The following is a 25,890-nucleotide window of genomic DNA, read 5'->3' on the forward strand; positions in this document are numbered from 1 at the left end:
GTGTAAAGACAGTCGTTCTATTTGAAAGTTGCAAATATTCTCCCTAGATGACAACGGTACACCGTGACAAACGAGGAGTAGCAGCCCAGTCCCAAAAACTCCTCACAGCATCTGAAGTATGTGAAAATGGTTGCAGATGCACGTGTACACGTTAAAGAATCTGGTATGGTTACACCAATCAATAGTATTTTGTGCAGATGATTTAATTCCACAATGTATTGCTGATCAACTTATTCCAATCTACTGCCCACCGAGCTACTTTAACCATCTCCAGTCCTGCTATTTACCTCAGGCGTACCCATACAACAATGAATACAATATACAAATAAAAGTCCAGCTACACTTACATCTTCCATGGATTTCACACAGCAAATCATTAAAACACACAGCTGGCCATTCACTGATACCAGGACAGTGTCAGATCATATGAAATAAGCAAAGGAATAGGCCATTCATTCCTCCAACGTTTACTGATATAATGACCGATCATCCACATAAGCACTGCTTTCTTGCACTATCCTCTGACCATTATGTTTTTAATATGTAGAAAATAAGTCTTTAAAATATTCAACGCCTGAACTTCCACAACCCTGTTGGAAACAAACTTTGGAAAATATGAAATACATCCTCAGTCAGAAAGGAAACACAGAGACAGGTAAATGAACATGGTGGTACTGATAAGCTGAAGTGTTGTTTATTTCAACTCAAGGAGCCTCTCCCCATTCAGAGAACTTGTTTGTTCTTCTGAAACAGAATCAATGAATCTTTTGTACCCACCTGAGAGGCTGGGTAGAACTTTGAATTAACATCTCACCTGAAAGCCAACATCTCCGACAGCAGCCTTCGCACTGCACTATCAGCAAGAATGTTTATGCTAATCCTTGGGCTGGGACTTGAACCAATGACTTTCTAACTCAGAGGCTGTCATGCTACAGAAGTGAAAACGAGCTATTGATTCACTGTATTAATTTTACATCATGACGGTCAGAATCTACTTCAATCACACCTACCCAAGTACTTCAGAGTTCGAAATGTTTGTGACAATGAACCCTGGACATTATGCAATGGGATCACATTTCACGGGTGGACCCCTTATTTAAGGAATTATATTATTTCCTTGGAGGCAGATCAGGAAGGTTCACACAGATTATCCCCTCTATGGAGGGAATATCATATGAGCAAAGGATAAACAGATTCGAATTCTACTCATTGGGGTGATGATCTCATTGAAACATAGAGGATTCTTAAATGGCTTGACAAGATAAATGATGAGAAGATGATTCCCCTCACGGGGAAGTCCAGGGGCACAGGGCATAGGCTCAGAATAAAGGGCACTAATTTAAAAATGAAATGAGGAGAAGTTTCTTCTCTCAGTGGGTTATAAGTCTTTGGAACTCCTTGTCATAGAGTGCCGAAGGGGGAAATGTTTTATGCCCAGTTAAGGCTGCCGTGGATGAATTCTTGGATCAGTAGGGGAATCGAGGGTTATGGGTAATGGGCAGGAAAGTGGTTGTTAAGAATGGCAGATCACCAATGATCCTACCAAATGGCAGAGAAGGCTCAAGGGTGGAATGTCTTTCTCCTGTTCCTACTTCTTATGGTCTACTGGGTGATTGGATGGGTCTGCAATAAATGGCCCTGAGTACCCTGAAATGTCCAAGTCTAATCCTGTAAGAGGATGCATTCAAATTTCCTACTTCTAAATTACTGGGGAAGGACTGAGAGGATTCCTTGCACACGCTGCACGCTGACCACTCTATTGTAACAGTAACATTTGTAACTGAAATTAGGAAAAACTATTCAATCCAGGGGAGCAAAAGTAAGTTAAATGAATGGGAGAATCTTGCTTGTTGTGTGTAAATGCCCAAAGACTTACAGAATATTATCCGTGGTATTACAAAAGCCACAGACTTTTCAATCTGAAGTAACAATTAAAAGTTGTTTTTCATCACTTGTAGACATGACCTTATGACAGAAAATAACACTTTTGAGGCAATGGACAAAGGGGTTCAAAAGTCATAAAATCAGGTTAAAACTAATAAATAGCAATGCATATACAAAGAACATGAAGATGTAATGTCTAGTAAAAATATTGATATAATGGAACAGGGAACGTAATTTCAAACTGATTACTAAGTGGTTCAGAGGAGATCTGAGGAAAATGTTTGCACCAGGGATGGTAGAGAAAGAGGAACCTCGATTATCCAAATATCAATTATCCGAATTTGGGATTACCTGAAGATTATCCAATAGAAACATTACATCAAAGAGGCGTTTCAACACTGATCGCGTCTTTTGAATACAATGAATAAAAATTAACTCAGCTTATTGAAGTGCTGCTGAGAACAGTCCTGGGCATCGATGGGAGCCCAGGCACCATCTGCAAATGACTGACCACCCGCACTCACTCTCCCTACCCACACTTTCCCTGGAATTCTACACAGGGGTGTACCCTAACCCTCCCCCCTTCCCGAAATAATCTCTCCAACATTGTCCTGTACAGGGCAAAGGTGGAACCTGTCAAAAAGTTCCAGGAAAAATTTATATATATGTGTGTGTGTGTGTGTGTGTGTGTGTGTATGAGACTCACTCCCCAAAGGCAGCAGCAGTCTTACTGTTGGTTTCCAGTCCAGCTGGCCGGGGGTGGGGTTGAGGGCACACTGGGTTGGGGGATGGTGGCAGGGGCGCGTGGGGTGTTTGGGGGTGGACAGAGTGTGGGCAGGGTTGGGGGAGAATGGGGGCAGATGGGTGGGGCCGGGGTCTCACGTGCGGTGTGTTGCTGCCTAGTCTCCTGAACGGAGAGTGGACTTACCAAGTGCTCACTGTGTCAATCCCATTGAATTGATGGTGGGTTGGGGGGGAGGGAGACTTCAGCAACGCTGCAGGTCTCTTACACACAAGTGTGTCCGCTCAGAAACAAACCCTGAGACAGAGACAGGGAGCAAGGCAGGCAGAGCAAGGGAAAAGGAAACCTCAGAAAACTCCCAGCCCCAGAGGAGAGACATTGAATCAATTATCCGAACAAAATAGTGTCCGCCCATCTTGTTCAGATAATTGAGATTCCCCTGTATATGGAATGTGCTGTATGAAAGGATGGTGGAAGCAAATACTCATGCAATAAGTTTGTACTATAATAATGAGTACAGATAGAGTTAATGGGAGTTGTCTTTACCCTAGGATGGGGAATTTCAAGACTAGGGGACACATTTTTAAGGTGAGAGAAGAGAGATTTTAAAAAGTTGAGGGGGCACATTTTTTACACACAGGATGGTTTGTAGAGGAATGAACGTGCAGAGTAAGTGATAGCTGTTGGTACAATTACAATGTTTAAAAGACATTTCGATAAGTACATGAATTAGAAAGGTTTGGAGGGATATGGATCCGGAGCAGGATTAGTTTAGTTTGGGATTGTGCTTAACATGGACTGGTTAAACCGAAGGGTCTGTTTCCATGCTGTCTGACTCCGTGACTGTATGACTCGAAGCACCTGAATGAGTGTTTAAAATGCAAGGGCAAAGTCAGCTATGGACCAGGTGCAGGTAGATGGGATTAGTGTAGTTTGGTGTTTCTCAGTTAGCATGGACACGATGGATTGAATGGCCTGTTTCAATGCTGCATGACCCTAAGGTTGTATGTTTTAAAATATGCTAATTCAGCTGGCTCACATACTCCAGAGAATGTTTTGAAAATAGTAGAAACTAACACAAACTCATGATGATTGATGATATCATAGTTTGACTTCTTTTGACACATAGAGAAACTAATGTCATTAAAAGTCATGTTTCTGTGTGTTTGATCAGATAAGTTCTGTCTTTAATTCATCAGTTAATAACTTGCAAGAATTTAGTCATTTGAAGGACTCTGATTGTTTAATTTTGGAATTATGTAATGAGAGGGACCAGAAAATTACTGCTGTATGATCTTAAAGCTCAGGAGCATCAATGATTGAAGGAATAACTGAATTACTGCTGTGAAGTTAGGATGAATACTTGTGGATTGGGATGCAGGAAGTTAGAATTTGGTGTTTGTAAAATGCTGGGGGGAAGCAGTGTGTGGTCTGTTTCAAAAGATCAGGTGCATTGTCTGTGATTTAAAATAGATGTCTGTGAACAGCTTGAGAATTTGCCAGTGCAGAGAGCACCCGAATTGAAACTTGTATCAGAAGGCTGCGCAGTTAGAAGACCAAGCCACAGTTTGTACCATGATGACAAGTCTTTAAATTTAGCCAATCAATTTTAACTTAGATACCAAACACCTGTTAAATTAGGGCACATGGTATTGGGGGCAACGAGATCTAAGTGTTCTTGTACATCAATCATTGAAAGCAAGCGTGCAGGTACAGCAGGTAGTGAGAAAGCTAATGGCATGCCGGCCTTCATAACAAGAGGAATTGAGTATAGGAGCAAAGAGATCCTTCTGTAGTTGTACTGGGCCCTGGTGAGACCGCACCTAGAGTATTGTGTGCAGTTTTGGTCTCCAAATTTTAGGAAGGACATTCTGGCTATAGACAATAGATGCAGGAGTAGGCCATTCTGCCCTTCGAGCCTGCACCGCCATTCAATATGATCATGGCTGATCATTCCTAATCAGTATCCTGTTCCAGCCTTATCTCCATACCCCTTGACTCCACTATCTTTAAGAGCTCTATCCAATTCTTTCTTAAAAGAATCCAGAGACTGGGCCTCCACTGCCCTCTGGGGCAGAGCATTCCACACAGCCACCACTCTCTGGGTGAAGTAGTTTCTCCTCATCTCTGTCCTAAATGGTCTACCCCGTATTTTTAAGTTGTGTCCTCTGGTTCGGCACTCCCCCATCAACGGAAATATGTTCCCTCCTGCCAGAGTGTCCAGTCCTTTCATAAGCCTATACGTTTCAATCAGATCCCCTCTCAGTCTTCTAAACTCAAGGGTATACAAGCCCAGTCGCTTCAGTCTTTCCGTGTAAGGCAATCCTGCCATTCCAGGAATTGACCTCGTGAACCTACGCTGCACTCCCTCAATAGCCAGAATGTCTTTCCTCAAATTTGGAGACCAGAACTGTACACAGTACTCCAGGTGTGGTCTCACCAGGGCCCTGTACAGCTGCAGAAGCACCTCTTTGCTTCTATACTCAATCCTTCTTGTTATGAAGGCCAGCATGCTATTAGCCTTCTTCACGACCTGCTGTACCTGCATGCTTGCCTTCATTGACTGGTGGACAAGAACACCCAGATCTCTCTGAACAGCCCCTTTACCTAATTTGATACCATTGAGGTAGTAATCTGCCTTCCTGTTCTTGCCACCAAAGTGGATAACCAGACATTTATCCACATTAAACTATTGGGGGAGTGCAGCGTAGGTTCATGAGGTCAATTCTCGGAATGGCAGGACTATCATATGTTGAAAGATTGGAGTGACTGGGCTTATATACATATGACTTTAGAAGGATGAGAGGGGATCTGATTGAGATGTATAGGATTGGACACTCTGAAAGCAGGAAGCATGTTTCCGCTGATGGGTGAGTCTAGAATCAGAGGACACAGTTTAAAAATAAGGGGTAGGCCATTTAGAACAGAGTTGAGAAGAAACGTCTTCACCCAGAGAGGGGTGGACGTATGGAATGCTGTGCCCCAGAAGGCACTTTCAAGAAAGAGATAGATAGAGCTGTTAAAGATAGTGGAATCAAGGGTTATGGGGATAAGGCAGGAACAGATTGTGGTTGATCACTCATGATCATAATGAATGGTGGTACTGGCTCGAAGGGCTGAATGGGCTACTCCTGCACCTATTGTCTATTGTCTGTAAGTTTAAATCTGATGGTTTTGACAACATTCTATTGTAGAAATGTTGATACATCATCCAGAGTATAGCAGAAGGGGGCAGTTAGATAAAGCCCCAGTGCTAGCTGCTATCTGTAAGAGCCTCTATGTCTTAGAGAAAGCACCATCTAAATAAAAATGGTACCAATGGCACAACCGGTTAATATTCCTGACAGAAGGATTAACACAGAAAGCATTCCTGACAAAAGAATTGAAGAAGAAGGTATTCCTAACCAAAGAATCAACGGAGAAGGCACAGAACATTCCGGAAGACACATAGTCTGGTTGTAATTTCGAGAGACTAAATTGTATTTTTTTAATATAAGTGGGCTTGTATTTATTAAAACAGCATACCATTAGAATATTGCTTTATTTGGGAATAGTTAGTAGTTCAAAATGATTTATTCTGTTTGACAATAGTTTAGTTAATTTGTTCACTGTTAGAGTTAGATAAGTAAATTGTTATTTGTTGATTTTAAATTGAGTGTCAAGGGTTTAATTTATTTAACCCCTAGAAGTTACTGAAAAGCAGGTTACACCATTTTCCAAACTCTTTTTACAGATCATAAGATGAGATGCTCCTCGAGGTATTTTGGTTTTAGTTCTCAGAGGGTGGTCAACCTCCGCTATATAGCAAAGAGGTTTAAAACAGATGTACAATATCAAGAGCTCTCTAATGTCATATATGAACAAATAATTAAAATCCTCATGGGGCAACAATAGCTTAAGATAGCTTTTGATAGGATAGCATGAAGCTGTCAACAAAACAGCCCACCTACCTTGGAAAGGAATATATTAAAATATTGTAATTTGGAACTTTAGTCAGGCAATTTGTTTAGTTGCTAAAATAACATGAGTAGCAAGATATTATCTGTTTATTGTACAAGTTTGTCTAACTCCTTTTGACTAACAGATGTGTTGTTGATGGATGCGTTGCTAATCATATTTAAGTTGGACGTTGAGTGTTGTCTCATTATTCCTCATAATTCTCATGTTTGACCAATGGAGTAACTTGTCATGGAAGGTTATGTCTGACACCATTCCATGTAGTTGCAGGAAGTTCTGAGTTCTCTTCTCTCACTATTAACCTGTGAAATGAATACACGAACCCATTCAATAAAAGAAAAGTTATAATGAGTACTTAAAATTAAACCCATTGTTTTACTGGTGTGAAATTCTGATCGCCTACAAATCACTTGGCACTAGAGGTCCTCCATGCCTTCTCTAGTTTTATCTTCACCTACAGCCTTGGATTGCAGTGCTTTGCTTCAATTATCACATGAAAGTACAAAAAACGCACACAATTTTCGGCACACATCTGCTGATAGGGTCGTTGCCTAGGCATTTCCAAATGCTGTCCAACGCAGATGTTCAAATCTCTTTTGACGTGTTTTTCTGCATTTCCACAAGTGAAAAACTCATTCTATAACAAAGATTTATAAACACATAACTGATAAATATGTTTGAACCCATCAATAATTTGTAAGTGGACAGGTGAACAGTGGACACTTCATCTGTTCTATTATAACATTGACGATGTGATCCTTAATTTCAACTTGAAAAACATGCAGGAAATTTTTGAATAATTATGCAGCAATTTTTACTTGTCAAATACCTTCTGATGATCCTTGTTGCATATGAAGTTGACGAGTCCCAAAGTATCGATTTTCCTACTGCTCGGATGCTGCCTGACGTGCTGTGCTTTTCCAGAACCACACTCTTGAGTCTAAACTCCCGTCAACATTGAATTACATCGAATTGGACAGGACAGAAACAGGCAAATCAGCCAATATACCTCTGTTGCTATTGATGCTCCATATGAGCCTTCATTCAATATGAATAAAAGGAATCACTTTTAAAATGAATTTACTAAGTAGGAAGGGCCTGTTTCCATACTGTAAGTAAGTAGGAAAGTAATCTAATCTAAAAAAGTAAGTAAGTAGGAAAGACAATCACTTACATCATTTGCTACACTAGAGCTGTAGAGACATAGAATGTAGAGTAAGGAAACAGACTCTTCCATCCAAGTCATCCACGCTGACCAGATATCAGAACTTAATCAAGTCCTTTCTGCCAGCTTTTGATCCATATCCCTCGAAATCCTTCCTAATCATGTATCCTTCCTAATCAGATGCCAGTGGTTAGCACTGCTGTCTCACAGCACCAGAGACCCGGGTCAATTCCCGCCTCAGGCGACTCTCTGTGTGGAGTTGGCACGTTCTCCCCGTGTCTGCGTGGGTTTCCTCCGGATGCTCCGGTTTCCTCCCACAGTCCAAAGATTTGCAGGTCAGGTAAATTGGCCATGCTAAATTGTCCGTAGTGTTAGGTAAGGGGTAGATGTAGGGGTATGGGTGGGTTGCGCTTAGCGGTTGCAGTGCCGCTGGAGGTTTAAATGTGACCTTTGGTGAATACCGGGTTTCGGTGAGGAGGGTGATGAGCAACTTGGTATGGGTAAGATAAGATTATGGTACTTGTCTTACTGTAAAGGGACAGAGATGGCAGTTAAGGGCAGTGTTGTACTCCTTCTGCTCATTGTGGGAGATCAGGGAATAGTCTAGTGTCCCTTATGGCTGTATCTACAGAAAGTGGGACCGGCTGCAGCGCCTCACAGAATGCATTGTTTGGTTGGAAGGACATACTGAGGAGTATACAGGTGGCAAAAAGTGTGATAGCCACTAGTTACAGTGATGTGGTCGGGGAGATGGGTAACCTCCAGGAGAGGCTGGCAGGCAGTGCAAGAGTCTCCTGGGGCTATTCCCGTCTCCAACAGGTATACAGATTTGGATAATGTTGGGGGAACAGCCTATCAGGGGAGTACAACAGCAGCAGCCAGATCACTGGCACCAGACCGGTTCTGCCGTAGACCAGGGTCAGGCAAAGTTCAAGCAAGCATTAATAGTACGGGGCTTGTTTGTTAAGGGCACAGACAGGTGTTTCCATGGCCACAAGCGAGACTCCAGGCTGGTGTGTTGCTTCCCTTGTGCAGGGTCAAGGATGTCTCTGAACGGTTGCATGAAACTCTTGTGGAGGTGGGTGAGCAGCCAGAGGTCATTGTACATATTGGTATGTATTGACCAGAAGAGGGATGAGGTCCTGAAGTGTGATTATAGTGAGTGAGGCAGACAGTTAAAATACAGGACTTCAAGGATAGTAATTGCTGGATTATTTCCGTGCCACATGTTAGTAAGAGTAGGAATGGGGTATTTGGCAGATGAATGCACAGCTTGGGAGCTGGTGCAGGGGGCAGGGGTTCATGTTCTTGGATCATTGAGATCTCTTCTGAGGCAGAGGTGACCTTTTACAAGAGGGACTGATTGTAGCTGAACTGGAGGAATACCGATATCCTGGTGGGGAGATTTGGAAGCCACTTGAGAGTGTTTAAACTGGTCTGGCAGTGAGACAGTATCCAAAGCAGTAGGGATACAGAAGAGAAGGTCAAAGACAGTACAGAGGTTAACGAGAGCAAGTTAAGTTGTAAAGGCAGTGCTGATAATCCCAGGACTGGACAGGGCTGACAACAGCAGGGCAGGGAGCAAGGAAAATCTGAGTTAAACTGCATTTATTTCATTATAAGAGGCCTGACAGGTAAGGCAAATGTCCAGATACATCCTGTACACAAAAACACTGGCCAATATTACTCACAAAAATAATGATGGCAGAAACATGGCTGAGGGAGGGACAGGACTGGCAGCTCAATGTTCCGGGGTACAGATGCTATAGGAAGGACAGAAGGGGAGGCAAGAGAGAAGGGGGAGTTGTGTTTTTGAGTAGGGAGAACATCACGACAATACAAAGTTAAAAATCACACAACACCAGGTTAAAGTCCAACAGGTTTAATTGGAAGCATTAGCTTTCGGAGCGATGCTCCTTCATCAGGTGGTTGTGGAGTACACAATTATAAGACGCAGAGTTTATAACAAAAGTTTACAGTGTGATGTAACTGAAATTATACATTGAAAAATACCTTGATAGTTTGTTAAGTGTCTCATCTGTTAGAATGACCATGTTAGTTTCACTTCTTTCATATGTAGATCACAAAAGGTTTTTTAAAAGTTTCATTCACAGGTTAACTAACAATTGGTGTCAGCCAGATAATATGTTGAAGGTGTTCGCCTCCTGTGTGCTGTTGTCTCTGCCACAATGTTTAGACTGATTCTAATCTAAAAAATGAATTAACAGAGTCTTACAAGGATCCATGCAGTGTTTGAGCAAAGTACAATGTAACTCTGCAAGTACTTGGACTACAAGCTGGCGCTGTGTGATTTTTAACTTTGTACATCCCAGTCCAACACCAGCATCTCCAAATCATCACGACAGTACTGAGATAAGAAATTTTTGAGGGTTTATTCACTGAGTCTATATGGGTAGAACTGAGAAATAAAAAAAGGGGGAGATTACTTTGAAGACATTGTATTGTCGGCCACCCGTAGTGAGTGGGAGATTGAGGAGCAAATATGTAAACAGATTGCAGTAAACAAGGGTTGTAATAGTAGGGGATCTTAACTTTCCTAACATTGACTGGGGCTGCAGTAGTGTTAAGGGCTTGAATGAAGAGCAAGGTGTTAAGTGTGTTCAGAAAACATTTCTCATGTAGTATGTCAATGGTCCTGGTAGAAAAGGGACAAAACTTGACCTCCTCGAGGGAAACAAGGCAAGGCAAGCGATGGAAGTGTTAGTGGTAGAGCAGTTTGGGACTAGTGACCATGATTCCATTTGTTTTAAAATAGTTATAAAAAAGGATGGATCTGGTCCACAAGTTAAAGTTCAAAATTGGGGCAAGGCAAGTTTTGATGGTCTTAGACGGGAACTTTTAAAAGTTGATTGGGGCGGTGGTGGGTGGGGGGGTGAATGTTCTTTGGAGGCAAATTGGTCAGTGGAAGGCTTTCAGAAGTGAGTTAATGCTAGAGTGAAGAGTAAAGCTGGCAGGAGTAGGGAACCCTAGATGATGAAAGTTATTGAGACCTTGGTCTTGAAAAGGAGGTGTATGACACATATAGGCAGCAAGGATCAAGTGAATTCCTTGATGAATATAGAGGGTGTTGGAATACACTTAAGAGAGATGTCAGGAGGGCTAAAAGGAACACAAGATGGTTTTGGCAGATAAGGTAAAGGAAAATCCGGAGAGATTATATCAGTAGATAAAGGGCGAAAGAATAACTAGCGAGAGAATGTGGCCTCTTAAAGATTAATAAGACTATCTCTTAAGAGATAGATGAGATCCTCAGTGAACATTTCTCATCAGTATTTACCATTGAGGAAGATACAGATATGAGAGAATTTGGGGAAATAAATAGTGATATCTTGAAAAGTGGGAAGGATTGTTATTCTGTACTCTTGTTTCTCTATTTTTCTAATTTATTGCTGAACATTTTATTTCTTTATTTTTCTAAATAGTTCCCCTAAAATTCGTATTTAAGAATCTGTACCTAGGTCTCTTGTTGCCTAAGATGGTACTGTAAGTGGTGACTTGTAAACGTTTCAGTGTACTCATATGAATACATATGACAATAAAGCTAATTTTAATTCTAAGGAGAAAAGCAGAAATGACAGGTTAGTTTAATGTCTCCAGCTACTTTGAAAAACCTTGAGTTGTTTGTATAAAAGTCTCTTTAGCAATGCAACTGAAATGAATTAGAGCATTCTTTGTTGAATCTCTAGACCCATTAATTTTATATCGCATAGGACATGCACTTCATGGTAAGGTCCTAAGGAGTGTTGCTGGACAAAGAGACCTTGGAGTACAGGCTCATAGCTCCTTGAAAGTGGAGTCGCAGGTAGATAGGATAGTGAAGAAGGCATTTGGTGTGCTTTCCTTTATTGGTACAGGAGTTGGGAGGTCATGTTGCAGTTGTATAGGACATTGGTTAGGCCACTTTTGGAATATTGTGTGCAGTTCTGGTCTCCTTCCTATCAGAAGGATGTTGTGAAACTTGAAAGGGTTCAGAAAAGATTTACAAGGATGTTACCAGGGTTGGAGGATTTGAGCTATAGGGAGAGGCTGAACAGGCTGAGGCTGTTTTCCCTGGAGCATCGGAGGCTGTAGGGTGACCTTATCAAAATTTATAAAATTGTGAGGGACATGGATAGGATAAATAGACAAAGTCTTTTCCCTTGGATGGGGGAGTCCAGAACTAGAGGGCATAGGTTTAGGGTGAGAGGGGAAAGACTTAAAAGGGGCCTAAGGGGCAATGTTTTCACACAGAGGGTAGTACGTGTATGGAATGAGCTGCCAGAGGAAGTGGTGGAGGCTGGTACAGTTGGAACATTTAAAAGCCATCCTATATGAATAGGAAGAGTTTGGAGGGATATGGACCAAGTGCTGGCAAATGGTAATAGAGTAGGTTAGGATTTCTGGCCGGCATGGATGAGTTGAACCGAAGAGTCTGTTTCCATGCTATACATCTCTATGACTATATGTATGTTAACATTCTGACTCATGAGCTGAACATTCAACAGATGCAGATATTTGTTTTACTGCAGCGTTCAACACATTTGAAATTAGTATTTATCAGCTGCTGTCGATTTTAGACACTTTTGTGTACTCCTTGCAGTGACAAAGATGTCTATGGGGTATGTTAAGTTCAGCACATATTGTGCTGTTTTGAAAAGTATTGCTCTTTCTAAGCTTCTGTCGAATCCAGTTTCACTGCAAAATTTACCTTGAAAACGGCGATCAGATATTTTAACTTTTTTCCACAGTTTATTTCTCTCTCCAAAGATGCTGCCAGACCTGCTGAGTTTCTCCAGCAGTTTTTGTTTTTGTCTGCTTTCATTTTAGATTGAGTATCACGCAACATGAAACATAAGGCTCTATTTTCTCTTCATGTTGTCTTGTGAGCAATGGCTGCAAAATTGGCAAAATACAGAGAGTTGAAACAATCAGAAGCTTGACATTAATTTTCTCTTGAAGATTCATGTGGCAACTTCAGACTCTCACCTTAGCTTCAGATTCTAGCTTCAACTACCTTATCTCCATGCATTTGCACCTCGTTAATCCCCAAATTGACCAATCTATATACTTCCAATTGTCCTCTCCTTCTTTGACAAACCCAACTGTGCTAATTCCTGAGGTGCAAGTCTGAGCAAGTACCTAATAGGTGCTGCCTACCCATTGCTTGTACTGGCCATGAATCAACTGTCTTCCAAGTATAACATCATCCAAAACCCCTTCCTTATATGGGGTGACATCGACAAAACACAAGCTTTGCGACTTCATCATGTCTCCTCGTAAGAAACATTCATACACCACTTCAGGCCTTCAATAGTTTACTTTGGAGCTCAGGGACACCAATAGCGTGCATGATTCTGCCAAGCTGCATTGAACACATGGACACACACACACACACACACACACACACACATCTTCTGGCTCTTGGCTCACTTTCTTAGCGCTGATTCACTTCGCCTCTCCGTGAAGGTAAAGTCAACTTGGAGAAATTGAAGACTGCAGATGTTGGAGATCAGAGTCAAGAAAAGCACAGCAGGTCAGGCTGCATCCGAGGAGCAGGAGAATTGATGTTTCGGGCAAAAGCCCGAGGGTGTCAGCTTATGTCTACTACACGTTTCTTTGTTGCACCCACTCACTGATTTCAGCACTGATTCCTCGACTTCCAGCCTCTCTGTGGCTTGCATTGCTGTTTGGTGCACAAGGTGTTCAGTTACAGGCTGTCAGTCTCTGTTCTTGCATTGTTAATTTGTGTAGAAAGAGAGGCAGGCAACTTATAATGATGGGGAGAAATGAACAGTCAACAGGTTGGACATGTCACCATGCTGTATCTCTGATGGTATGTCAATGTTACACCTGCAACATGTGTCACCAGTTTTCATGGTGAACAATCACATGTGCTTGAAACAAATGGCCATGTATGAGAGTCTATGCTTATAGAATGTTCAAATATAAATGCTCAGTACTAATGCTGGTCCAAAATCTGGAATTTATCATGGGATAGAAGGGGACGGTCTGACTCACATCAGCTAAACCTCTTGATATATATCATAGAATCATACAACATGGAAACAAATCCTTCAGCCTAACTTAGCGATTTCAAATCAGGTTTCCTGAACTGAACTAGTCCCAGTTGGCCCATATCCCCCTCAGGCGGAAGTGGGTACTGCAGATGCTGGACATTAGAGTCGAGAGTGTGGTGCTGGAAAAGCACAGCAGGTCAGGCAGCATCCGAGGAGCAGGAGAATTGACGTTTCAGGCAAAAGCCCTTATTCAGAAACCTTCCTGACCTGACCTGCTGTGCTTTTCCAGCATCACTCTAATCTTGGCCCCATATCGATCTAAATCTTTCGTATCCATGGATCTGTTCAAAAGTCTCAAATGATGTAACTGTATCCGTTTTGACCACTTCCTCTGGTCGGTTGTTCTATATATGCACCAGCCTTTCTAGTTTCAAACATTCCTCCTATCGCAAAGTGACCAGGATTGCGGCATTCGTCAGGGTTCTGCGCAGTACACTGGTTAGCAAGTTTAGATCACATGGAATACAGGGAGAGCTACAGAGTTGGCTGGAAGGTAGGAGACCGAGGGTCATGGTGGAGGGTTGCTTTCCCAGTTGAAAGCAGTTGTATCAGCAGTAGGCACTCTGCTGCTGCTGTAACAGGACTTGCAGGCTGAAGTGGCAACACCTTGTACTTCAATAACCGGAGCTGATTGAGTCCTAGAGCCTGGAGCTTCTGCTATTGCAGTCCGCCTGCCTGGAGGAAATCAAACCTGGTTTCTCTGCTGCTTTAGCATTTGGAAGCTCGGTGGCCTGTATTTCACCTTAGTGTAGTGAAGATTGCTGCAATAACACCTGCAGCACCAAGAGAAGCTGCTGCTGCTGCTGGTTGGAGTCTGGGTACTTCAGCCTGCCTAGAGGGACTCAAGCCTGGGACTTGATGCTGCTGCTGTTGCCCTGAGATGTCTGGTCGCTTTTATCTTTTTTTTTAGTCACGGCTGAGGAACGTGGACTTGATTAGATTAGATTAGATTCCCTACAGTGTGGAACCAGGTCCTTCAGCCCAACCAGTCCACACCGACCCTCCAAAGAGTAACCCACCCAGAACCATTTCCCTCTGACTAATGCACCTAACACTATGGGCAATTTAGCATGGCCAATTCACCTGACCTGCACATTATTGGACTGTGGGAGGAAACCGGAGCACCTGGAGGAAACCCACGCAGACACTGGGAGAATATGCAAACTCCACACAGACAGTCGCCCGAGGCTGGAATCGAACCCAGGTCCCTGGTGCTGTGAGGCAGCGGTGCTAACCACTGAGCTCCTGTGCCGCCGTGCCCCCATGCCCCAACTTCTTCAGTTGGGGTATTCAGGCCTGGACACTGACGACTTGGGGACGGAACACGACGAGTGAGTGACTGTAATTTACAGTCTGGGGCCTGGAACTGTTTGGAATCTAAGCCCTTTCCTTATTGCTCCTTTCTAACCGTGGCCTACCTGCTGACAGTAACTGCTGCCTTTGGGCATTGGGGTAAAGTTGTTTGGAATCTGTGCGTTACGCACCAGGTTAGGACATGGCTGCCTGAGGCAACTGGACTCTGGATTAGAGTGGTGCTGGAAAAGCACAGCAGTTCAGGCAGCATCCGAGGAGCAGGAAAATCAATGTTTCGGGCAAAAGCCCTTCATCAGGAATACAGACAGAGTGCCTGAAGGGTAGAGAGATAAATGAGAGGAGGGTGGGGGTGGGGAGAAAGTAGCATAGAGTACAATAGGTGAATGGGGGTGGGGATGGAGGTGATAGGCCAGCGAGGAGGGTGGAGTGGATAGGTGGAGGAAATGACCTGGGAGTTGCAGTGGGAGAGGGATTCCCTGAGATTCTTGCAGAGAGAGGAAGAAAACTTCTTCAAGGCAGGCATCCTTGCAAGAGGATTCGCAGTAAGGTTAAAATCAACGAGGTAAAAACAATGACTGCAGATGCTGGAAACCAGATTCTGGATTAGAATGGTGCTGGAAAAGCACAGCAGAGAGGCAACTGGACTGCCAATTGAGGCCTAATGAGACTCTTGTAGTTTCCTGGGGGGGGGGGGGTGATGGTGACCACAGGACCCTCTGAATCAATGTTCAGGGTAGGGCCCAGTTGTTCCTACATGTAAGTGATTGTATCCTCTGTGTCCCCCACCCCCAGGTTCTCTTCGTCCTTAACTTGTTTGACTAAAACAGCTCGGCATGAAATAGGATGTTGCTCAGATGAGCTGATGGACCGAGGAGTGGCTGATGGAGTTTACTTTAGATAAATGTGAAGTGCTGTATTTTGGTACGACAAACCAGTACAGGACTTATGCACTTATTGGTAAGCTTCCAGGGAATGCTGATGAACAAAGAGACCTTGGTGGTGCAAGTCCAGAGTTCCTTGAAAGTGGAGTCGCAGCTAAATAGGGTAGTGAAAAAGGTTTTTGGTACACTTTCCTTCATCAGTCAGTGCACTGACTATCGGAGTTGCGATGCCATTTTGCAGCTGCACGGGACATTGGTTGAGCCACTTTTGGAATACTGTGTTCAGTTCTTGTATCTATGCTATAGGAAAGATGTTGCAAAACTTGAAAGGATTCAGAGAAGTTTTATAAGGTTGTTGGTTTTGGTTTCTAGTCAGCTTTATCTCTGACTTCCAGGGGATTCAAATCGCTTCAAGCTCTTGGTTTTAGACACTAGACTTATTAATCAGGTTACAATGAAAAGGCACAGACAGATGTTTGAGGGCAAACCTATTGTATGTTGATATAAACAGTCCAAGAAAGGTAACACAATTTTACACTATTATGCAGAATACCCTATATTGCAAACTTATGATATGTTGATACCACCCAGCTCCCACTACGAAGTTGAACTTTTGCATCTTGGGATTATCTCACCACTCCAAAGTTCATGGAATGGGGTTGTCCTAGCTCAGTGTACCTTGAATGTGGTAGGGGACGTCTTGCTGGGCAAACACTCAGTCAAGATTGAGTCTGTTTATGTGGTTAGGTACATATTGGATCCATCGGGTGAGTGTTTGGGTTCTCTTTGTTTAGTCTTCACTTCAGTAGTACCAGTCAGGTTAGTTGGCACTTTGAATGCTGTTAGGCTTACCTTTTTTCTTGGTGTAATCAGTCACAATGTTTGTTGAGGTTCACCATTGGTGTTTCTGTCTTCTGTTTCTAAACTTCCTGGACGTGAGATTGGGGTCTATAGTTGCAGCGCCTCCCGAATCTCTCTGGCAGCCTCTAGACCTCTTGTCTTTTTGATCCTTGCCTCGTAGGCTTGATTGGCTTTAGTTGGACTTCCGATGCTTTGAAGAAGTGTTAATGATTTTGATTGATGTTATATACCAGGCATTTCTTACAATAGCCCTCTTGACCCCACACTTTCTCCATGAGTCAATATCTTCTATGGGCTGTGTGGCCAGTAGTGTGAAGGCCATCTCTGGCTTGGATGCTTTTGGTTTCGAGTTAATTATCTCGGATGCACAGTTTTAATTATAAATGCAAGATTTTTGAGTCAATGTTGCCCGTTAGACAGTCATTTCTTTGCATACCCAGACACGATTCACAGGTCAATCTAACCACCTGCTTGTATTTTCCTTTCATCATCTGCAAACCCAACACTTCTTAAAAAATATTTTAAAAGCTTCAGAGCTCTGTCCATATATTTCTAACACTGGGGAGTTTTGTGTAATATCACATGGGGCTGGAGGATTTGAGCTATAGGGAGAGGCTGGGTCAGGCTTTGTCTATTTTCCCCGGAGCATCGGAAGCTGAGGGGTGACCTTTATACAATTTTATGAAATCATGAGGGGTGAATAGCAAAGATCTTTTCCCCACAGTAAGGTATTCCAAAACTGAGGGCGTAGGTTTAAGGTGAGAGAGGAAAGACTTAAAAGGGACCTAAGGAGAGTGGTGCATGTATGAAAGAGGTGGTGGAAGCTGGTACAATTACAACATTTAAAAGGCATTTTGGTGGGTACATGAATAGGAAGGGTTCAGAATAGTATGGGCCAAATGGTAGCAAATAGGACTAGATTAATTTAGGATATCTGTTTAACATGGACAGGTTGGACCAAAGGGTCTGTGACTGTATAGACTTACTGATGTCTTGTACAACTGGAACATGACTTCCCAATTCCTGTACTCAGTGCTTTGACTGATGAAGGCAAGTGTGCCAAATGGAGTCTTCACTGTCCTGCCCACCTCTGATACCACTTCCAAGGAACTATGTACCTGCACTCTTTGGTCTCTGTTTGATAACACTCCCCAAGGCCTTACCATTAACTGCGTAGGTCCTGCCCTGGTTTATCTAACCAAAGTACTACAACTCACGTTTATCTGTGTTAAACTTTATCTGCCTTTAGTCCACTGGTCCAGTTGATCAAAATCCCGAGGTACTCTCAGTTAACCTTCTTCACTGTCTACTATACTCTTTTGTGTTTGATATCCTTGTAGAATCTCTTTTGGATTGTCAAACTTACCTGCTGAAGCTATCACATGTGCCCTATTTGGCCTCCCGATTTTGCTCTTCAGTGTACTCCTACACCCTCTATTCTCCTCAAGGGATTCATTTGATTCTGGCTGTCCATCAAAATGGACTTGTCAGTATTTAGGAATCAATGGATTCCTGTGGATGTTCAGTCTCAGGTAGATAAAAGAATGGAATCACTACAGTTTGGAAGCAGGCCATTCAGCCTATTGAGTTCACACCAATCCTCCAAAGAGCACCCTACCTAGACCCACCCTATAACCCTGCATACCTTATGGCTACACATCCCTGCATACTTAAGACAGTTGAAGCATGGCCAATCAACCTAAACTTGACATCTTTGGACTATGGGAGGAAACCAGAGCACCCAGAGAAGACCCACAGTGACACAGGGAAAATGTGCAAACCCCATACAAACAGTCACCCAAGAGTAGAATCGAATCTGGGTCCCTGGCAATACTAATCACTGAGCCACCACACTCTCCTGTCATTCAGGAATTGCTGTGTAGGATTAAAGCCTGGAATATGATTGAATAAGATATGTTGTGAAGTCCCAATGATAAGTGAGTCTGGTAAACATCATGAGATCCAGGGATGGCCTAATGCTGTGCATGGCTATGCATGGATTGATCAGGCAGTCACATGACTAACCTAGTTGGATGTACATTTAATCAATTAAAGATATAACTGATTCATAACAGCCAAAGGCAGGCTAAAAAATGTATGCAAGTGTATTTTCCTCTTTGTTCCTTGGAGGAATTCCTGGGGCTTTCTCCTCACCAATATAAAACAATAAACTCTGCGTGGTGGACCTGGGTGTCAAATGACTTATTTACTCATTTTGCTCTAACACTGCCAAGCTAACTTCTCATAAAACGTGTCATTAAAACTCAGCATGCAGATGAGTTTCTGGCACAATCGGGTGTCTCAAAGCTGACATGTTGGACAGTCTCTGGACCCAAGAGACTGCCAGTCGATGCCTACTCTGGAGAGGATCTGATTGCAAAATGGCAAGTCTTCCTGTCTTCTCCTCACAGCATGTAGGGAGGGGGACCTTAGGCAAGGGCAGAGGGTTGGCTTGCATAAGTTACATTGTTGTCCCCACTTCTGACTCGAATTGACCCAGATTGGGCCAGTTGGAGTCCAAAACCTGTAAACTTGGCAGGCAGTTCATCACCGTTTCCCAATCAGGAACTACCCACCTTGTTGATTATTAGTGAGTTGATAAATTAACTCATGGACCTTCTTGCTCCTAACTTAAGTATAGAGTGGCTGAGTTTTCTTTCCAAGGCAAACTTGCCCAATTGTTTTCCTTCCTTGTCATTGCAAGGGAGAGAAAATTCCACCAAGGAAGATTTTGAGAGGTGGAAGATTGCAGGGGTTTTAGGAGGGAATTTGAAGTTTAATTCAATGGATCACTTGGTGAAAAGCAATTGAGATCTTCTTTTAACTTTTATTTTCATTTTTGGTTTGGAACGGAGTTGAAGTTGAACTTTGACCTTCGAGCAGCAGCTAGTTTTGGAAAGAAAGAGAGAATCATAGAATCCCTACAGTGTGGAAACAGGCCATTAGGCCCAACAAGTCCACATCATCCCTCCAAAGGGTGTCCCACGCAGACCCATGCCCCCTACCCTATTTCATTTCCACACATCCCTTGAATGATGCACCTAATCTATACATCCCTGGATACTATGGCAATTTAGCATGGCCAATTCACCTACCTCATACATCTTTGGACTGTGGGAGGAGACTGGAGCACCAGATAGAAACCCACATAGACACGGGGAGAATGTGCAAACTCCACACAGATGGTCACCAGAGGTTGGAATCGAATCTAGGTACCTAGCGTTGTGAGGCAGCAGTACTAACCACTGAGCCAATGTGCCACCCACAATCTGCACGTTTCCCTCCCACACTATGCTGGCTTGGAATGACAATGCCATTCCTTCACTGTTACTGGCCCTTTCCACAGGACTGTGGGTAATCTGACAACACAAGGACTCAGTACTACAAGAAGATGACTCACCACCATCTTCTCAAAGTGTTTGAAACCATCTCCAGCCAGAAGTGCTGAGTGGACAAGTGCAGCCCCAACACACTTAAAAGAAACTCATCACCATCCAGAACAAGGCAACTAATTTGACTCGCATCCCATCCACCTCCTTCATCATTCATTCCCTCCACCACCAATGCACACTGGTAACACCAATACCACATACAAAGATGCACTTCAGCAAGTTGCGACAGTTTTCCTGAACATTAATTGCCAAATCTGTGACCTCTGTCACCTCAAGGAGAAATTGAGCAGGCACAATGGAACACACAATCTCATGTTTCTTTATGGGACTGGCCTGGAGAGATGATTGCAGTGTGATTTCTGCTTGACAGAATATGACAGACTTTTCAGCACTGAGATGTGTTGCTCACAGACTGGCAGCTGGTTGGCTGTTGAGTGGGTCGAATAAGGCAGAATGGTACTCGTTTTACAATGGGACAATCAAACTAATAATGCAAGAATTGCAACAGGCAAAATGCTACATATTTTCATCAAGATCAGTGAGACTGGAGCAGTGAGCATACTCAAGACACGTGTGACTGCACACCTGTCAATAACCCTGCAGTGCCACAAGAAATTTGATGATTTCACTAGAATGGGCAAGGAAGGAGCGTGCACCAATAGTTTTGATATTTCATAGAAGAATCCCTACAGTGTGGAACCAGGCCCTTTGGCCCAACAAGTACACACTGACCCAGACCCCTTTCCTCCCCCATTTACCCCTAACTAATGCACCTCACCAAACATCCCTGAACACTGTAGGCAATTTAACATGGCTAATTCACCGAACCTGCACACCTTTGGATTGTGGGAGGAAACTGGAGGAAATCCACACAGACACGGGGAGAATGTGCAAACACCACACAGACAGGCGCCTGAGGCTGGAATCGAACCTGGCACTGTGAGGTAGCAGTGCTAGCCACAGAGCCACGACGCTGCTTAATATATTTATATTAAGCCAGCTATTATTATAATTGTCTTCCATCATATTTATGAATCATTTCACTCTTTCTCTGCTTTCCCTTGCTGGTGTTTTGATGCAGAGTCACCAGACTCAATGTGTTAGCACTTTCTCCCAATGGATGCTCCAGACCTACAGAGTATCTGTCAACAATTTCTGCTTTTATTGTTGATTTAGACTCATAAGGATAAGTAGGTTGTGATGATCACAGATGTAAACAAAAGGCTACTTTTTAAACAATCACATTTTATTACGTAAAAACAGGGACTGCAGATGCTGGAAACCAGATTCTGGATTAGAGTGGTGCTGGAAAAGCACAGTAGGTCAGGCAGCATCTGAGGAGCAGGAAAATCGACGTTTTGGGCAAAAGCCCTTCATTAGGAATAGAGGCAGAGTGCCTGCAGAGTGGAGAGATAAAGGAGAGGGGGCTGGGGGTGGGGAGAAAGTAGCATAGAGTAGCTAAAAGAGCAACTCAAAACCCAAAGATCCTCAAGCAAATAATGTATGGAAGGAGAGGGATTTCCAGGAGTTGTGAGGAGAAGGGGTAAGGGTTGGGAATCAAGATTGAGTCGACATGCCTTTGATCAAGACTCCACAGCTGACAAGCCCAGTCCTCTCTTACTTCCAAAAAAGCCACTTGTTGGCAGGGCCACTTGCAGCTTGGTTAATTCCCATGGCAACAAGCTGACACCTTCACTGGCCACTAAGTGTCCTCACTTACAGGAGCGGTTGGAAAGTTCACTATGAATCTTATTTCAGGTTGAGACAGGAAGGCAGCAGACTTCAGATACACCTTCATCCTACCTTACGTAAAGTCATTCCCACCTCCTATCCCACCTCTTCTGAGATGAAAGATTCCACCTTTGAGTGGTATCTGACCAACCTGCATGTGTGGGTAGGTCAGAGTCTGGAGTATTGCTGTTTCAGTGTACTGTCATAAAGGAAACAATTTCTCCTATCCAGAGTTTTAACTGAAGTCACTGCACAGTTAACTTGGATACTGTACTTTCCAGTCTGTGAATGGCAAGATCTTTATATATGAAATTTCGTTTGCTGGGATCTCTAGGGATTTCATAAAATTATTTGATTTATTTATTGTAGTCACACGTAGCTAAGTACAATTAAAAGCTTTGTTTTGCGAGCAATTCAGGCAGATCATAGGGGGCTGAGACAGAATAAGGCATACAAAGTTACAACTGCACAGGAGGTGCACAAAAGCAAGATCATCATTACCAAGATGGATGTTATTTGAAGTTAGAGAGGTCCATTCAGCAGTCTAATAACAGCAGGGAGGAAACTGTTCTTGAACCTGTTGGTGCATGTATTCAAACTTCTGTATCCTCTGCCTGATGGAAGAGGTTGGAAGTGAGCGTTACAGGTCGGAGGGGAAGGGTTGTTGATGTTGATGGCAGCCTTTCTGCGGCATCGAGAAGTGTAAATGGAGTCCATGGGTGGAAGGTTAGTTTTCATGATGGTCTGATAACCTTCTGTAGTTACTTATGGTCCAGGGCAGAGCGGTTGCTGCACCAGGCCATGATACTTTTTATGGTGCATCTGTAAAAGCTGGTGAGGGTCCTTATGGACATGCTGAACTTCCTGAGGAAGAAGAGACATTGTTGTCCTTCTCGACAGTCGCGTCTACGTTGTCAGATATCCTAACTGCGAGGAACATGACAGACTCAACCTCTCCAACTCAGCTCCATTTATGGAGCTCGGGATATGTCCTTCTCCTTTTTCTCCTGAAGTCAATAATCAGTGTTTCTGTTTTGCTGACATTGAGACGTTATTATCATTGCATCATGACACCAAGCGAAACTGGGTACTGCAGATGCAGGAGATCAGAGTCAAGCTTAAAGTGGTGCTGGAAAAGGACAGCAGGTCAGGCAGCATCCCAGTAGCAGGAAAATTGATGTTTCGAGCAAAAGCCCTTCATCAGGAATGATTCCTACTCCTCAGATGCTGCCTGCTCTGCTGTGCTTTTCCAGCACCGCTCTAATCTTGACCAAGCACTTTACCTCCTGTATGTATTCAGGTTCATTGTTGTTTGACATCCATCCTACCACAATGTTGTCAGCAAATATGAAGATGGCATTCATCTGGAATTTGGCAACACAGTTGTGGCGATACAGGGAGTACAGCAGGGGATTGAAAGCACAGTGGGGCATCAGTGTTGAGGATTTTCATGTAGGATGTGCTGTTACACTGATTGTGGTCTGTATACCTGTGGAACAATTAATTGTGAAGTAAAATATGAAGATGATCTATCATTTCAAGTTCTGTTTCTTGTCAAACACTTTGAATTTGTTTAAATAACTTTTGTAAATTTGCAACTGATAACTTTGTTACTTTTTGTCAGTGATATAAATAAAAATTGACTTTGGCAACGTTACTTCAATATTACAGCTCTTCCATTTATTAGCTAAGGTTAGCTGAAAAGTATTGATGAAACTTTAAGAGTGAAAAACAATTATCGCTTTTTCCCTTACAAGCCAATCAGCTTTTGTCAGTTGCATCTTCAAAAGTGTGCTATAATTTACGTGGTTACAATGAGCCAAGTGTTGTTTCAAAGCAATGACTTTGAATGGTAACTGAGTACTTTGCAATGTGTTTACGTTTTGAAATATATATTAAACTATTCATATTCCACTGATATTTTCTCACACACAATATGCCATCTCATTGTGAATCACACCAATTGCATTCTCCATTTGTAAACTGCACCTAGAGCTTTCCATTAACTAATGGGAGGGAGGGAAAGGAGGAGAGTGTTAGTCATTGGGGACTCGATAGTTAGAGGCTCAGATAGTAGGTTTGTTGGGACCGAATGAGACTCGCGGTTGGTGTGTTGCCTCCCAGGTGCCAGGGTCCACGATGTCTCGGATCGTACCTTTGGGTTCCTGAAGGGAGAGGGTGACCAGCCTCAAGTCATTGTCCATGTAGGTACCAACGACATAGGTAGAAAGAGGGATAGGGATGTAAGGCAGGATTTCAGGGAGCTAGGGTGGAAGCTGAGAGCTAGAACAAACAGAGATGTTATTTCTGGTTTGTTGCCCGTGCCATGTGATATCGAAGCAAGGAATAGGGAGAGATATCAGCTGAACACGTGGCTGCAAGAATGGTGCAGGAGGGAGGGTTTCAGGTACTTGGATAATTGGGGCTCATTCTGGGGAAGGTGGGACTTATACAAACAGGATGGTCTTCACTTGAACCAGAGGGATACTAATATCCTGGGTGGGAAATTTGCTGGTGCTATTCGGGTGGATTTAAACTAGCTCAGCAGGGGGATGGGAACCGGAGGTGTAGTTGCAGTGCACAGGAGGATGAGAGTAGGAAGGACAGGGACAGGATTTCAGGGTCACAGGATTGTGCTGGCAGACAGCGAAGTGGTTTGAAGTGTGTCTACTTCAATGCAAGGAGTATCTGGAATAAGGTAGGTGAGCTTGCAGCATGGATAGGTACCTGGGATTTCGATGTTGTGGCCATTTCGGAGACATGGATAGAGCAGGGTGAGGAATGGATGTTGCAGGTTCCAGGATTTAGATCTTTCATTAAAAACAGGCAAGGCGGTAAAAGAGGGGGAGGTGTGGCCTTGTTAGTCAAGGATAGTATAACGGTAGCTGAGAGAACTTTTGACGAGGACTCGTCTACTGAGGTAGTGTGGGCTGAGGTTAGAAACACGAGAGGAGAGGTCACACTGCTTGGAGTTTTTCATAGGCCTCCGCAGAGTTCCAGGGAGGTGGAAGAGAGGATTAGCAACATTATTCTGGGTAGGAGTGAAAGGAACAGGGTGGTCATTTTGGGGGACTTTAACTTCCCCAACATTGACTGGAAATGCTATAACTCTAGGACGTCGGATGGATCAGTTTTTCTCCAATGTGTACAGAGGGTTTCCTGACACAGTATGTCAAAGGGCCAACAAGAGGGGAGGCCACACTGGATCTGGTGCTTGGTAATGAACCAGGCCAGGTGTTTGATTTAGTTGTAGATGCGCACTTTGGAGAGAGTGACCATAATTCAGTTATGTTTAGTTTAGCAATGGAAAGGGATTGGTACATGCCACAGGTCAAGAGTTATCGATGGGGCAAGGGCAATTATAATGCGATTAGGCAAGAATTAGGATGCATAGAATGGGATAGCAAAATGCAGGGGATGCAGACAATGGAAATGTGGAGCTGGTTTAAGGGACAGATAGTGAGTGTCCTTGATAGGTATGTCCCTGTCAGGCAGGGAGGAATTGATAAGGTAAGGGAACCGTGGTTTACTACAGAAGTTGCATCTCTTGTTATGAAGAAGAAGGAGGCTTATGTGTTGATGAGGCAAGATGGTTCAGATGAGGTGATACATAGTTACAGATCAGCTAGGAAGGGTTTAAAGAGAGAGTTAAGAAGAGCAAAGAGAGAACACGAGCAGTTAATAGCAAATATAATAAAGGAGAACCCTAAAGCTTTCTATAGTATGTGAGAAATAAAAGGATGATTAGGGTAGGAATAGGGCTAGTCAAAGACAGAAGTGGGAAGTTGAGTGTGGACCCTGTAGAGATCGGGGAGGTGCTAAACGAACATTCCCCATCAGTTTTCACTCAGGAAAAGGAGAATATTGTGGAGGAGAAGAATGAGGT

At 43.3% G+C, this 25,890-nt stretch overlaps 1 protein-coding gene across 4 annotated transcripts in view; it reads left to right on the forward strand.

The window, feature by feature from the left end:
* Positions 1–25,890, forward strand: part of fstl5 (follistatin-like 5) — a 505,241-nt gene that overhangs the window by 302,607 nt on the left and 176,744 nt on the right. The window lies entirely within an intron of this gene.

The sequence above is a fragment of the Chiloscyllium punctatum genome, chromosome 1 (genome assembly GCF_047496795.1).
Source record: "Chiloscyllium punctatum isolate Juve2018m chromosome 1, sChiPun1.3, whole genome shotgun sequence".
In the NCBI taxonomy this organism is placed as follows: domain Eukaryota; kingdom Metazoa; phylum Chordata; class Chondrichthyes; order Orectolobiformes; family Hemiscylliidae; genus Chiloscyllium; species Chiloscyllium punctatum.